Raw genomic sequence first — 16657 nt, forward strand, 5'->3', positions numbered from 1 at the left:
CCAGGGAAGAAAATCTAAAATCTTCTGAATCAAATATGTAGATACGTAGGAAAGATCTTTTTTCTTGCTAGATTTTACACATATATACTCTGTATTGCCTCATAAAGAAAAAGTGCAGAGTCAGAATTCTATTTTAATTTTGAGGTAGAATGTTTACTTTGAAGTAGTCACCCTAATGTGTAAAAAACAAAAAAAGTGGATATTAGCTTACTTTTGTTATATTGGTTGACGTGATGAATGATTGTGCACATGTATATATTGCTTTTTGGTTTTCATAGCACTTTTTTAAAACATTGTATTATGGAAAATTTTCAAATATACACAAAATAGAGCAGTATAATGTAACCAGGCACCCATCACCCAACTTCAACAATTGCAGGTTTGTTTGTGTCATGTTTTTGTTTCCTGTCACCACTTTATTTTTCTTGCTAGAGTATTTTAAAGAAATGTTAAACATTGTATTATCTTATCATTCAGTAAATGCATTAGTATTTATCTAACAGGAAATTTTTTTAGGGAGGGTATGTCCTTTTATTTTTTGCTAGAAATGATAACAAAATATCATTATTTTTTAAAAGTTAGGTTATTTTCTGAATACAAACGTGATTTCATGATAGAGAATTTAGAAAAGACAGAAAGGTACAAGAGAAATTTTAAAAATAACCTATAATTTCATCATTGTCAGTGTTTCAAGGTATTTCTTTCCAATTTTTTTTCTAAATTTTCAAAATTGGGATCATACTATTACAGAAATTTGAAAGGCCCACTAATATTCCCATCAATATTGCATAATTATTGAAGGAAAATTTTAGATCTTTCTGGCAGGGTGAGTCAAGTAGCCCAGTATTTTCAGTGAATTCATTATAATGTTAACTTTTTATAAAACCATTGTCTTACTTTTATGTAGACCTCATTGAAGATTATTTTACAAGTCCTTTGAGACTATAAACTTAAAAAAAGGCAGTTGAAAGTTCATGGTATTTTGAGAATTTTCTTTATTTCTATTATAATGAATCTCTGTTAAATTTAATAATGACAGGAGGCCTGTATGTATGGGGGGAAAAAATGGAGTAGTTGTGTTTAGTGAGCAGTGACCTAAATAAAACTTGAGATACTGTAGCTTGATTTTTAGTAGCATTTTATTTAATATAATGCCCAAATCTTTTTTATTTCCATTTAAAAGAAGTCAAGTTTTTAAAAGAATAAAAGTATGTTCTTTGTGTATGTGTGTATATCTATGATTATGTAAAATATATAATGCATGTATATGTTGCAAAAAAAGTATAAAGAAAATCAAAATTACCCATAATCCTACCTCCCTACAGATTACCACTTTTAACCTTTTGATGAATTTACTTCTGGATTTCTTTCCCCCTATATGTTATAGATATGTAAAAATTATCTGTATACTCTATATGGTATAATCTAAATTTTATAAAAGATCACATGTGCTTTTTTCTTTATCATATTGTTTTCTGTTTTCTCTCTGTCGGGGGAAACTATTGAAATTTCCCGTGGAGTCCTGTGATATGGAAAATAATTAGGTGAAATGTCTCCATAGCCACTTTGATATGTGTTTTGTACTCCTGGGTGACAGTATATCTCTTCAGGTAATTATTCTTATATATAAATGACCTTTCTTACTGAAAATTAATTTTAAGTAAGATTGTTGGGCTGTAAGTGCCAGACTGGCAGTTGAGAGAATTTTAGGGTGTTGAGCTCCTCTGGGAAGTGCTGAAAGTTTCAGTTCTTGGATATCGTGTCTGCCTTCACTCCTGATTGGAGAAGGGTAGTCGTTTTGTGTCATTTGTCATTTTATGATGTGGACAGATCCACTTTGGGAACTATCTGAGCAAATTTTACTTGCACCAGAAAGTTCTGCAGTTATTAATTTCGGAGTATAAAGGCCTCTGCCTTAAGATTCCCTTGTATTTATCTACGAAATAACTAGAAGAAAATGGAATAGCATTTTTAACCCAGCTGTGCAGGGGAGATAAACTTATGACCACTGAAGCAATGGAGAAAACCATCACACACAAGACTGATGTGCCCGAATATCAGGAGAATAAAAGAAAAATAGCCCAGCCAAAGGCAATAGAATAAATATTAAATGGAATGCCACAGCATGGGTGAAAATAATGAGAAAGCTTAGAAGATTAAATGGTTATCATCCAAAATATAAAGAATTGAGATACCAAAGGTCAGAACCCAGAGTCCTTTCAGGACGAGTTAGGAGAGATGAGTGTAGGGAATTGAGATGTGATGTCACGAGGAACAGGCGTATCCTCACTAGCAATTCAAGGAATGAAAATTAAGACCACTCTGCCTATGAAATCATCAGAATTAATTATAGCCCATTATCGGCTGGGGTGTTAAGTGTCAGCGGTGCCGCTTGTTGTCTTTTTGCTACAATCTGGCGATGTGTAATAACTAAACATAAAACTGTGCGTTGCCATTTACCCATAAATTCCCTGTTGGGAACTATACCCTGAGGAAACAATTTATGGAATTGGGGATAGTAGGAAGAAAGTTAATTTGGATAAAGCTATTCATGCTTATAAAGTCATAGATCCAATATAAAACATTATGGGAATGACTAAGAAAACAATGGTACATTTCAGATATTGAATTACTACATAGCAATTTAAGATAAAAGTCATGCCAGTATTATTATTGTATGGGCATGTGTGTACATAATAAGAAAATCATAATATAGAATAATGTGCACACATTAGATCCTATGTCCATTTTAATAAACTCCAGAAGTTTTTTAAAAGGGTGGTTCCCAGAATTTTGGATTTAATTTGCAAATTGAGGTTTAAAAATAGAGCAACATAGTGTTGCAAGTTTTTATTTTACCCAGCAAGGGCATTTTTAAAACACAGTCACAATCTGTGGTTACCACTATCTTCTGAAAGCACATTTTAATGCCCCCCACTAAAGAAATATAATCTCAGAATAAAGGATCATTCATTGCATTGACTAAGTTAAGTTTTGTGAAAAACATATTGACCGGGCATGGTGGCTCACACCTGTAATCCTAGCACTCAGGGAGGCTGAGGCGGGAGCATTGTTTGAGCTCAGGAGTTCGAGACCAGCCTCAGCAAGAGCAAGACCCTGTCTCTACTAAAAACACAAAGAAATTAGCTGGGCAACTAAAATAGAGAAAAAAAGTTAGCCAGACATGGTGGTGCATGCCTGTAGTCCCAGCTACTCAGGAGGCTGAGGCAGAAGGATTGCTTGAGCCCAGGAGTTTGAGGTGCTATGAGCTAGGCTGATGCCACGGCACTCTAGCCCGGGCAACAGAGTGAGACTGTATCTCAAAAAACAAAACAAAACAAAACAAAAAAAAGCCATACTGCATTTTCCTTGATTTTAATATTTTTTCTTGGACTGGAAGAGTTTCTCCTGGATTGTTCCCAGCTTGTGGATCTGTGCTTAAACCACTGGTTACCACTGAAGTTTTAACTTCAGAAAAGTCAGTCCAGCCTGTCATCCTCATTGCCAATGCCAGTCTCTCTTTTAGTCCACGCCTTACTCTGTCTCCAGGAAGCCACCTTCCTAAATGGAGGCATTTTATTATATCACCTTTCTGCTATTAAAAACAAAACAAAACACAAACCTTTTTGATTCCCTGCTGTGTATGGGATAAAAGTCAAGCTTTTCCACCTGGCCAGTGGGGCCAGCCTTCTGCAGTCTGCATGGTCACCTCCCCCTGCCTTGCCCTCAGCACTCTTCCTTGTCCCCACGGGACACTTACTACCTTAAGAACTCTGTGCCCTGTTGGAAATTTTTGGTACCTTTGCTTTCTGCTAGGGCAGCCACTAATTACATGGGGCTAATGAGTTCTTGAAATGTGCATAGTGTGAATGAAGATGTATTGGAAATGTAAAATGCATGTTAGATTTCAAAGACTTAGTATTAATACTAAACAAGGTAAAATATCTCATTAATAATGTTTTTTAATACTAATAACATGTGGAAATGATATTTTCTTATTTATTCAGTTAAATAAAATATATTAAAATTCATTGCACCTGTTTCTTTCTACTTTTTTATTACTTTTTAAAATTATTATTTTTTTGTTTTTTTGAGAAGGGGGTCTTGCTGTGTTGCTTAGGTTGGCTTTGAACTCCTGGGCTTAAGTGGTCCTCCCGCCTCAGGCTCTTGGGTAGCTCAGACTATAGGCGTGTGCCACCATGCCTGGCTACTTTCTACCTTTTTAAATGTGCCTACTAGAAAATTTAAATTTATGTGTATCCTTCACATTTGTGGCTTGGATTATAGTTCTCTTGGACAGCACTTCCCTGGACTGTGAGCATGCTCACTCATTCACTCCTCCAGTCATCCCACAGGTATTCATTGAACACCTTCTGTGTGCCTGACACTGGATTTTTATGTTAAGGGCCAAGTCTTATTCGTCTTCACATCTTCCAACTCTAGCATGATTGCTGGGCATGCCTGTTGAACATGTTGATTTAAGAACCCATTCTCTCGCTGTTAGAGCTCTTTAAAAGTGGAATGTGAGCCAGCCGCAGTGGATCATGCCTGTAATCCCAGCACTTTGGGAGGCAGAGGTGGGAGGATCATTTGAGTCCAGGAGTTCAAGACCAGCCTGGTCTCAAACATAACAAGACCCTGTCTCTACAAAAAAGTAGAATAATGAGGTGGGTGTAGTGGCATGGGCATATAGTTTCAGCTACTTGGGAGGCTGAGGTGGGAACATTGCTTGACCCAGAAGTTTGAGGTTGCAGTGAGCTATGATGATGCCATTTGCATTCTAGCCTAGGTGACAGAGAGAGATCCTGTCTCTATTTTTTTTAAAAAAAGTGGAATGTGGAGGAATTCAAGAGTTGCTTGGGTAACTATATGGACTGGATGAAAGAGGAGAAACCTGGTGATTAGTGGGGGGCTGTCAGGTATTCACCCATTTGGTCTTCTCTGACACACAGAATTGGATGAGTGTACCTCTATTAATAAGTGACTGTGTGACCGGGGAAACAGTGATGATAGTGTGAGCCTCTGAATGTACCGCTGGAATTGTTTTGTAAATAGAATATATATTTTTAAAAATTAATTTGATCCTCTCTGCTGTTTAAGCATATGATGAATGAAATATATGATATTGATTGTATTTTAATTTTCATTAATTAATTTGTATTTTAACTCTTATATATCTATTTCATTATAACCAGTTTTGATGTGGCTCACATTTAAATAGACACAAATTCAATTGCTACAAATACAGTGTTATTTTTAAAAAATTCTTGTTTGCTAGATGCTTTCTGAAAGATAACAACTGTAATACATGTTCATACTGGTATGTATGTGTGTGTACACCGAATACTTTTTTTAGCTGTGACATTTGAGACTTAAAAAAAAAATACACTTAATTCAGTAAGGAAACTTTGTCTGGATTTTGTAGCTTGATGAGGGAACAGGTCACGCTGTTGAATTGTAATGGATGTGTGTGAAGCATAAATATTGATTTAGTTAAGCTTCCAATGATAATTTATTGGCAAATGGGAATTATCTTTCTCTCAAACTTTTTTTTATTGTTAAATATTTTGCTTCCAGGCACATACTCTTTTGAAGAGAAAGCTGTTTGCTGCACTGGTTTGTACTGGATAGATAAACCGTGTTGAGGCTATGTGATTTAATATGGTCTTAAACCTTTTACGGAATATAATATGTGGAGGAGCTATGTGCTTATGTGGTTCCAGCTATGTGACTTTATATATGTTTCTTCATGTAATTGCAAATGTCATATTTACTTAATACACATGCATAGGGAAGATCCTTTCATTAAGTTGCCATCTTTATAAATGGATATTGATGCAGTATTCTCTCCCTTCAAGATAATTTGGTTTGATCCTGGTACACATGGATGTAGTAAATGCCTGGTTAGAAACCTTGATTAATGTACAGCCTTTGTTATAGAAGCAGTAACTGTAAACTATCACCCTAACAAATTTTATTAGCTGATCAATTTTAAGGTAGTGATCTGTACCGGCAGCATTGAATGCACACCATCCCATCACCAGGGAAACCGCATTTAGGGTGTAAACTGCATTTATCCTTTGTGTGAACAGAATGATTATTTTTAAAACGTCCTAAATGAATTCTCCGGTACACTTTTTGGATAAATGATAACAAGTAACCATAGGATGTATTTTTAGTAGCAATTTGCCATCTCTCAAAATAAGTCAGCTCCAGACTTCAGTTTCCACAAATTGTTATGTGGAATTAGTTAATAGCAGTGGTTTCCACATGTTTTTAAAGCAGTAGAGTGGATTGTTTTTGAATAAAAATATTACAGATCCTTACTAAGTAAAAGCAGGTAAAAGTGATGTTTTATTAGTGCAGATTTACTTTAGAAAGGAAAATGGGCATTTCCTGATTATGAAGCAAGTTGCCTGGAATAGTGAGGATTTATGACCACCCTTGCAATCCCTTATCAGCCTGTGCATCAGTGTCATTGGAAACAAACACTTGTGTGGTCTGCGGAACACCTTGGGATCCTCTGAGAGCACAGTTTGAGAGTCACTGGATTTGGGCATCAACTAACAGTGTTTCAGGTGAACAACAAAAGCAAGATGCTGAGATCCCCCATCAGTCTTCAACTCATTGTCCAACTACTGCCCTGGTGGAAGGATGCTCTGGTGTGGTCTCAGCCTGCTGAGGGCACAGAGGGGTAGGGTGTGGAAGGTGGGCGAGGCCAGAGCAGGATTAACCACTAAAGAAATGACTGCCTTGTGTCCTGGAAAACTAAGTGTTCATAATTTTCTGATCCTTAGCATGCATATTCTTTACTTTGTCAAAAGGTAGTTTCCAGCCTAGCTGGTTATGATGTAAATCCTTCTCTTCCCACTTTTATCTCTTTTTCGTGCCTCCTGGAACCCTCACTTCATTCTCTTACAGGCTCCTTTTGTTCATTATCTTGTTACACTTGGAAATTAGGCATTTGTTTGTTTACCTATTTATTGTCTGACCCCTCTTTTGCCCTCCATCTAGAGGTGTTTTTTGTTTAACCTGTTTATTTCCAGGTTAAGCCCTCAGCACAGCACCCAGTACATAGGTGCTCAGTAAAAATCTGAGTAAAAGAGTGATTTCCCACAAAGAGGATTATAACCACTGGGAAACACATATCTCTATATATGGTTAAAAAGGCCTTGGTGAGGAAGGACTTTCTCACCCTGCAGCGTAATTCTTAGGGGTTCGGATCGCAAGGCAGAAGCAACGGGCGCTGGGGCCCAGCCCTATTATACATTTACGGGGTGCCTGCCACTGCGTTGCAGGCGTCCCTAGGTATTGCTACTCTTAGTATGCTTTATACCTATGTACATCTTTAGCAAATATTTCTTTGTTATAATTATTTTTAAAAATCTCCCCACTAGTTTATAAGCTTTCTCAAAGGCATGGCTTCGTGGATAATAATAGCTACTGTTACATGAACAATAATATTTCATCCTTGTGATGCTGTTATGTGCCGGGTGCTGGGCTCAGTGCTTTACTTGTGTTATCCTCAAGTCAGCCGTGTGAGGTACACACTGTTATTGTCCCTATTTTACAGTCGGGAGAGTATAGAGAGGTCAAGGCAAAGAGAGGCGAATCAGCCAGGGGTCAGGTGTAGAAATAGAGCCCCAGGAGATGTACATTCAGAGTTATTGCAAGGAATCGGCTGCGTGATTGTGGGGCTGCCTTGGCGGGACCTGCAGAGCAGACACGGACGTGCCATCCAGAGCCAGCGTTTCTGCCTTAAGGGAGCACTGGCGCTGCGCTTAAGGTCTTTTAATTGAATCAGTCCCACCCGGGTTATCTAGGAAATCTCTCTTATTTAAAAACTGATTATGAACTTCATTCACATCTACAAAATACCTCAAAGAAGCACCTAGATTTGTGTTTTATTAAGTAACTGGGGACCATAGTTTGGACAAATGGATATGGCAAAACAGACACCCTGAGAGGTCACACATGTGTGAGGTGGTTGATTCTGGCCCAGGGAATTTGAAGTCACAGCCCACGAGGACAAACAGACACCAGATGTCACATCCCAGGTGACGAGTCCTGAGCTGGGGGCTGGGGGCAGAGGCTGCCAGGACGGTGGCTGTCCTTGCTCTCCTGCAGGTGCGGCCGGGACTCTGCGTCTCTGTACCCCTGACGCCTACGTGGCCCCTGTAGACATGGCATGTGGAGTGCCCCAGGGAGGACTTGAATCTATTCACTTGAATGAGTCACTAGAACTTGGAGTTTTTAGGTAGAAGGACAAGTGACCTCAGCGTCAGTCCGTGGACAAGTGCCATCCTGTCTCTTGTATGTGAAGTGGAAATAATAATAGGAGTAGATGTGCCGGGCAGAGTGTAGCACAGAACAGGTGCCCAGGCAGAGGGGCAGAGAGATCCCCCGACCTGTCAAGCTGATGTCTGAAGGAGGGAAAAGCCTCAAGGCTGCTGCAGTCCCCCTCCTGGTTTGTCAGCCTGGGTGGGCCAGAAGCGGGGAGGGGTCGTGGAAGGAGTAGCCTCTGAAAGAGAAGCCGTCTCCATCCTCCTCCTGTGGGGAGCCGTGTCCCCAGCTCTGTCAAAGGTTCGCTTGAGCTGGGGAGCCACTCCCCGGTCCTGTACCTGAGTAGGTGTGTCCTGTCTGCCCTTCCCTGAAAACACAGACCCTTCCATCCCAGCAACGGTGCACTGGGCAAAACATGGGGGTCTCTATAGGACACTGTGATTTATGTCTGAGAGTGCCGCCAGTGACACGAGCGGCATCTTGAAAGTCTCTGAACACCTCCCACCCCAGTCACTCGTGATTTATAAAGGGGGTGGTGGCAGTTGTGACCAGCTCACTGAGTTTTGTACCTTGTGACTCCACTAAGCTGACCCAAGCTGATCAGACCAGCTGTCGCTTGTCCTCTGGCCTGGCCACCAGACTTTGAGTTGGTCTCAAGTGGGAACCCCACTCAGGAGGGCCACCGAGGTAGAACAAGAATAATGGCCCTTTGTGGAGAGTAAGTGGGGAGCAAGCATAGGCCGGGAGGTAGAGAAGGTTATTGCTGTCATCAGCTGAGTCATGGACGGGTGGGGAGAGGCCGTTGGAGCCGCGTGCACCATGCTGGCCAGGGTTCTCCAGAGACACAGAACCAACAGGGCCATGTGGGGTGTGTGGATATATCCACACACATACTAGAGTGTGATGGACTTAGGGAATTGGTTCCTGCAGTTATGGAGGCTGGCAAGTCCAAAACCTGCAGGGTGGGCCAGGAGGCTGGAGACCCAGGGAAGAAGTGATGTTGTAGTTCAAGTTCCAGAGCGTCTGCTGGCAGGACTGCCCCTTGCTTGAGCGGGGGGTCAGTCTTTTGTTCCAGTCAGGCCTTCAGCTGACTGGAGAGGCCCACCCACATTATGGAGGGCAATCTGCTTCATACAGAGGCCACCAATTTAAATATTAATGTCATCCCAAAATACCGTGACAGAAACATTCAGAATGATGTTTCACCAAATATCTGGGCACCATGGCCCCAGCAAGTTGACACATAAAATTACCCATCACAAGCATCCTGGACTGTCTTGTTGCCCCTTGTAGTCTTACTATGTGTATCTGTCCCCTGAGGTCCCTGAAAGTTCATTTCTAGAAAGCTGAGGGAGCCCCACCATCACCGATCAAACCATGCCTGGTTATTGCACACTCAGTGTGGGGCCAGAGCTGGTGTCTGATGCAGGAGTGGGGTGACGTGTGCAGCCTGGCTCTCATCCAGGGACTGGAGAATCTAGGTGGCTGGTTAAACTAACGTGAAAATTATTTGCTGTTCCTGTAATTATCTGCAATAGCAATTCAAGGGGGAACGAGGTCAGTGTGGACTGGCTGTTTCTCCAGGTACACCTGCTCCCTCTGGGCTCCACAAGTCACTGAGACCCCTGGAAGAGTCACCCTGGATTCAGCATCCATCGCAGACTGAATTTGTGCCTTTCAGACTTTCTGCCCTATAATTAGAGTATTGCTGAACATCAGTCTCGCCTTTCTCTGGCTCACAGAAAATTCATGGTTCAGATGCCTTTGAAGCTTTGTGCTCAGAAGGAAGCTAAGAGGCAAGTTATTTTATACCATAGTTCTGTGACATGAAATGCTGTTCTGCCTGTTTTTTCGTCACGTGGCAATTTAATGCAAGGAGCCTTCCTACAAGTGCTCTAAGACATATTTTGAACGTTGAGCGAGTGGATGTGGAGAGAAGTTGGCCAAGTTCATCCTGTGCCACTCAAGCCACCCTTGGTACCTGTGTCTTGTGATCTTACTCTGCAAAACCTAACATCTGCAGAGGATGTTAAGGTTTTTTTTTACCCCTAGAATTAGGAGCTAATTCTAACATTTCAAGATGCAACAGAAATTCTTCCTCGTTTAGAACCCAGTCATCTTGTTCTGCTTTCAGCGGGAACCGAGCACGCTGGCTGTTCCCCGCTTACACCCCCGTTAGATGCTTGGCATGATAGAGTTGCAGGTTAAATACAATAGTTTTCCTTCTCTTCCACTTCTCTGCCCCCCCCACTGCCGGGACTGTAATCTTTGTAATGCTTTGATCTGAATATTCTCTGGCTCTTCCTTTTTGAGGTGTGATGTCGTTTGCATCTACTTTTATGTTAGAGGCTGAGCATCATAAGCTGCCCTTTATATGTTGCTGTAAAACAAAACATCCCCAAACTTGAAAGCTTAATACGACAACGGTCATTTATTTTGCTTAGAAGTGGGCAGTTTGGGCAGGGTGTGGCCAAGTAGCACAGCTTTTGTCTGCTTCAGGATGTCTGGGGCTTCCTGTGTGATTCCTGGGAGCAGACACGGCATGTCCCTGCCTTCCTGTGGCTTCAGGGCCTCCCCACGTAGACTCTCCAGCATGGGGGTGTCAGATTTCTCACGTGGCTGCCCAGGACTTCAAGAACAAGTGTTCCGGTGACAGAGAGTAGAAGTTGCTAGTTTCTTAAAACCTGGGCCTGGAAACTCTCATACTGTCACTTCTGCCACATTTTATGGCTGGCACAGCAGAGAACCCGCCCAGATTCAAGGGGAGGGCACAGAGACCCTACCAAATGGCAAGAGTAGCAAAGAATTTGTGGCTGTCTTTGATCTCCCAAGTAAGCCACTTTTATGCCTTATGTATACGAATGTAGCCTAAATAGCTCCACACCCCTTTCCGGATCTTTTGCTTCCTTGATGTGGAGCCTGGATTAGTTTCCTAGCACTGCCACAGCACCACGAGCGGAGTGGTTTAAAACAACAGGAATTTGTCCTCTCACAGTTCTGGAGGCGAGAAGTTTCAAGTCAAGGTGTTGGCAAGGCTGGGTCCTGCTAGAAAGTCTGAGGGGGAGTGTGTTCCTTGCCTCTCCCCTAGCTGCTGGTGAGCCCCGGCAATCTGTCACGTCCCCTGGCTGGTGGATGCGTCGCTTTAGTTTCTGGCTCCTTTGTCACGTGGCTCTCTCCCTGTGTGTGTCTGTGTCTGTCCCTCTTCTTGTAAGGCTACCAGTCATTGATTTAGGGCCCACTGTAGTCCAGCATGACGTCATTTTAACTAGTGACATCTGCAAAGGTCCTATTTCCGAATAAGGGCGACACGCTGAGGTTCCAGTGGACTTGAATTTTGAGGGACTTCACAATTCAATCCCGTACAGACCAGTTTGAAGTTCTTTTGCATCACGGCACTAGAAGATTAATTTTCCATTTTTTACTTTGTGTTCATGATTTAGTACAAAGAGCTGCTGTGTGTGCTCCAAGCTCTTGGGTCTGTTTTTCGACGTGGAAGACCTGGCATGGAACCACAACCCGTCAGCTGTCGCTGTTGGGCCGCCTGGCCCTCTATGGCTACAGAAGTAGTCTAGTGCTGCGGGAATTTGTCAGGCATGGGGAGAGTCTGCCCTGCCCTCTCTAACCTTTGCTCTAGGATGCGATAGGCGTTAAAGATAGGCTGGGGACAGCACCAGGCGCTCTCACAGAGATTCCGGCTCAGGCTTATTGAAGCCTTAGGTAGGGACGAGGCCCCGTGTGTGCACTCGGCACATTCCTGCTTTGTTATTAGCCTTCCCTTGGACATAGAGCTCAGTATGGACATGCATACCTAAGGAAAGCTCATACTGAATGCCAGCATATCTTCCTGAGTCCTTGCACTGTGAAGTGGGCTTCATTCCCATTGTACAGACAAGGACACTGAGGCTTAGAGGGGCCACGGCATGTGCTCAGGCTCACGCCAGTAGGAAGCAGCTGTGCTGGAATTTTGACCCTGGGGAAAAAAATCGCCCTGCAGCCTTCTCTCTTAACAAGGCGCACACAAAGCCATATGCACATGTTCCTTGTCCCCACCCTCACCCCATTTTGCCTCTATTTCTAGATATGGACGGGACAGGAATAGTGCTCACAGCATTAGCCACACATACCTTACATTTCCAGGTTATAGTTGGTGTTAAAGATTTAATTTTTGTAGCTTTGACTTGCATTGACACTTTATCTTATGTGTCATTTTATAGAGAAAAACAAACAAACAAACTCTGCCTGTGCAGGAGATAACAAATGAATGACTGTGTGGGCCATAAGTCAGGGCAGAGAGCCGTGTGAGGGACTGGGTCTGTGTGAGCTGTCATGTGACCCTTGGGCGAGCCATTTGACCTTTGCCCCCCCCCCCCCCCCCCCCCCCCCCCCCCGCGAAATGAAGGCTGGGTCACCAGCTCAAAGATTCTTTGATTGTCTTTAAATCAGAACTTGATGTCGCAGAGTGAAAAGGACACTTACAGGATTTCTTTCTAAAGGTTCTTCTTCCTCCAGCTACTTTTATTCTTTGATTAATATTCTCCCCATTTAAGGATATAATCTTAAAATAGGTCTGCAAAGAAACATTCCTGGTTTTTTATTTTCAAAGAGATTCTTTATACAACGTACTACTTACTCCTTATATTGGAGAAGTTTTGATGTAAAACACATACGATGCGATTTATACTGGTTGTCTAGTAGAGATGAAATAAGAATCATAAAAGTGAACAAACACTTCTCTATATTTTGGGAGAAAAATAGAACTTACATCATTTTAGTATAGATTTTTATCTCTAACATAAAAATAATTGTCTTTCTGACATACTATTGGGGAAATTATTCCTTTTTTTTTTTTTTTTTTTTGCCTATTGTATAACTGTTCCAGCATACCTCTGGAATAAACATCTATCAACTTAACACTCAAGAAATGAGAAGGTGAGGTGAGGATTTCTCACTGACAGAGAAATTATCACAGTAAGGCATGTTATTTAACTGACATTTGGGCACATAAATCACAGCAGTGATATTTCATAATTACAGAGCACCTTTCATTTGAGATTCTAAAAAGAATTTATAGACCAACTTGTGAGATATGACAGTTGTATTAAATTCCGTATTTGAAATATATTGATGGTGATAATTTCAGAACCAGATTTGGATGTGGGGAAAAGTTCCATCCAGCCCTGCCTGGGGGAGGTTAATAATTGTGTGTTATAATCTGCCCAGGTAAGATTTGGAGTTACTTTTTGTTCAGAGGTAACTTCTGTGTTAACTCTATTTCTTTAAGCAAGTTAGACTTTTGAATTGTTAATACACACACACTGGACCAGATTTAGAAGATACATGTATACCTGTCCGGATACGTTTTGGCCACACGGTCTCTCTGACCGATTCCTCCCAGCCTCCTACTCTGACCAAAGGCAACCGCTGTTACCAGCTTCTTGCGTGTTCTATCCACAAATCAGCACATACTTGCCTATATGTTGTACTTTGTTTATATATGCATACATGTATGTATGTGTGTCTACATTTTAAAAAAATAGTTTTGTTTTTAAAAATACCAACTGTAGTATATTATACACATTATTATGTATTTGTTATATCATGTTATGAACTTTGCTTCTTTCAATTAGGAATGGATCCTTGTCTAGACTTTTAGAAACTTTTTCTTCTTTATATCTGTAAAGTGTTCTTTTATATATGGATAAACAGACATACTTCAAGACTCCTTTCTTTGAGGGGTGGACTCTAGGCCAGAATCCGATATGTGTGCTCTTTAGGCTCAACCACAGGCAGTTACCAAGGCTTTACCTGCCGGCTTGTCGGGGGAAGGTGCCCTCCCCATGCCACATTTGAGCGCAGTCTGGAGGGAGTCACGGTCAAGGACCAGGGCGGCCGTGGGCTCCTGTATGTCTGCATTCTGAGCCTGGGGGGCTCCAGAGTCCTCCTCATTAAAGGGTTCTCGCCCTTCCCTCCTTGTGAGGGGCGGGGCCTTGAAGACACTTTACTCTGACTCAGTCCCCTGTCTTTGTCCACTCCTGGCCTTCTCCACCCCTCCCCGTGGAGAGGATCCCCTGTGCTGCGTCTATAGGGTACATCTGACTCTCGCCTCTTGCTTATACGATCACAGTAAATAATGGAAGGCTTAATGGTTACTCTCAGTTTGGCTTCTTGTCCTAACTGATGTCCTCGACAGCTGGCAACTCAGCTCTTGACATTCTCGATGAACAATTTAGGATGTTTCCAAATTTTTGCTTTTACAAACAGTGCTATAGGGAAGATCTGTGCCCGTGGATCCTTTAATAAAAGTAAGGGGGGGCCTTAGGGTCAGCTCATGGATGGAGACTTGCTTGATGGACCCATTGACACTGCCCCCGCGGATGTTTGGGAGTGGCGGTTTCCCTGTACCCTGTGGACTCACTGGTGTAAAACTTTTTGCATTTGCCAGTTGGCCCAGGGAAAACTGGTATCTCATAATTGTAACTTAAATTTTTCTTATTTTAAGTGAGATTGAGAATAATTTCATATTTATAAGAGCAGTTGGCATTTCATTTTCTGAAAACCGTTCATGTTTGCCCATTGTTAGTATGTGTTCCTTTTTCTTATTGATTTCTAGGAGGTTTTTTTTGTTACTAACATGTTAATTCACCGTTCTTGATTTGTTAGCTGTCTTTTTTATTTGGGTGTTTTTTGCTGTGTTGAAATTTTTTATTTTTACATAGTCAAATTACCAATCTTTTCTTTAGAGATTTGGAGTTCTGTATCATAATTATAAAGGTTCTTTCCCACTCTGGAACAATTAAAAAAATCACCCATGTTTTCAAATACTGTTATGGTCTCAGTTTTTAAACAGCTTTATTGAGATATATACCGTAAAATTCATTCATTCTAAGTTAGTTACTCTAAGTTTAGTAAATCTATATAATTATGCAATATCACCACAAACCAGTTCTGGAATACTTCCATCATTGTGGTTTTATTTTTATATTTAAATTTTTGTTTGATAGGGAATTTATCTGGTATAAAGAGTCGGGGGTATCCACTAACATTTCCTTATGCCTAGTTTTGTGACACCGTTTATTGAATAGTCTGTGTTTCCCAACTGACATGGCAGTGCCGCCTAAGCTGCATACTAAGTACTTGGCTCTGTCTCTGGTCTTTCTCTTCTTTCCCATCGATTCATTGGCACATGCATGTGCCAGAACTATGGTGTTTTATATATTGTCACTTTAGAATATGCTTTAGTGTCTGGTAAGGCCAGCATACCCTGAGTGACCTAAGTCACACTTCATTTCAGTTATTCCCGGGCAACTGTTTTACCACAAGAACTTTAGAGTCAGCTTGTCTGGTTCTTGAGAACATAGTGTCTACCCCACCCTGTTGGCATTTTTATTAGGGTTTCATTAAAGGTATCTATTACTTAAGGAATGACATCTGAATGATATCCTGTCTAAGAATATGGACATAGTTATTCATTTTTCAACTTCAGTGTTCTTCTGTGTCCCTCAGGAGCATTTTAAAGCTTGTGGATCTTACATGTTACTTTTAATTGCTGAGTATTTTATCCCTTTTGTTGTTATTGCAAGTGGGACTTTTTCTATTATGTTTTCTACCTGACTGGGCTACTTGACTGGGGCCTTGTAAGTAGGGGAGCTACTGTATTCTGTGGGTTGAATTTACTCCCCTACATCTAAATATATTCTGTTTCTGCTTATTGTCATTTCTCTGTTGATTTTCTTGGTTTTTCTAGGTATACAATCTTAGCTGTTGCAAATGATGATCATTTTACTTCCTTTTTGTTTTTCACCAAATTTTTTAATAATATTAAATAGTAGTATTGGATAGTATGTCCAAAATAATTCTAAACAGTAACGGTGGTTGTGATCATTCTTGTCGTAGTCCTGTTTTTGCTGAAAATGCTTCTAGTTTCCCTTTTAAGCATGGAATACATATATATCTGTGTATGTATTTATATATTATATATGTTACCTGATTAAGAGTTTTTAGAAATCCAGATGAGGTAGTAATTAATTCATTTGATTAATCCTATTGCAGGCCTAGGATGTTCTGGGTGGGGATTCCAGTTCTGCGGGTACGAGGAAACGGAGACAAAACCTTTGCTATCAAGAAGCTTAAAGTCTAGTGGAACAGACAGGAACAGAAGTCAAATAATTAATAAACGTCAGGTTATATGAAGTAAACTGAGGAGAGGGATAGAGAATTATGTGAGGAATTTAGTTAGGATGGTCAGAAAGGGATGTAGAATTATTTTCAAGTATCTTTTTATTCTATCATTTTTCTTTATATTTAATTTGGAATTTCGAATACAGCAGCTCTCTCCCAAACCCTTCTTTCCCGGCCCCAGGCTCCAGCATTTTCC

The 16657-nt window shown here is 41.1% G+C and overlaps 1 protein-coding gene across 2 annotated transcripts in view; it reads left to right on the forward strand.

Annotated features, from left to right (window-relative positions):
- The window catches only part of OSBPL10 (oxysterol binding protein like 10), a 267585-nt gene that overhangs the window by 136970 nt on the left and 113958 nt on the right, over positions 1–16657 (forward strand). The gene's annotated exons all lie outside the window — the stretch shown is intronic.

The sequence above is a fragment of the Lemur catta genome, chromosome 1 (genome assembly GCF_020740605.2).
Source record: "Lemur catta isolate mLemCat1 chromosome 1, mLemCat1.pri, whole genome shotgun sequence".
NCBI lineage: Eukaryota > Metazoa > Chordata > Mammalia > Primates > Lemuridae > Lemur > Lemur catta.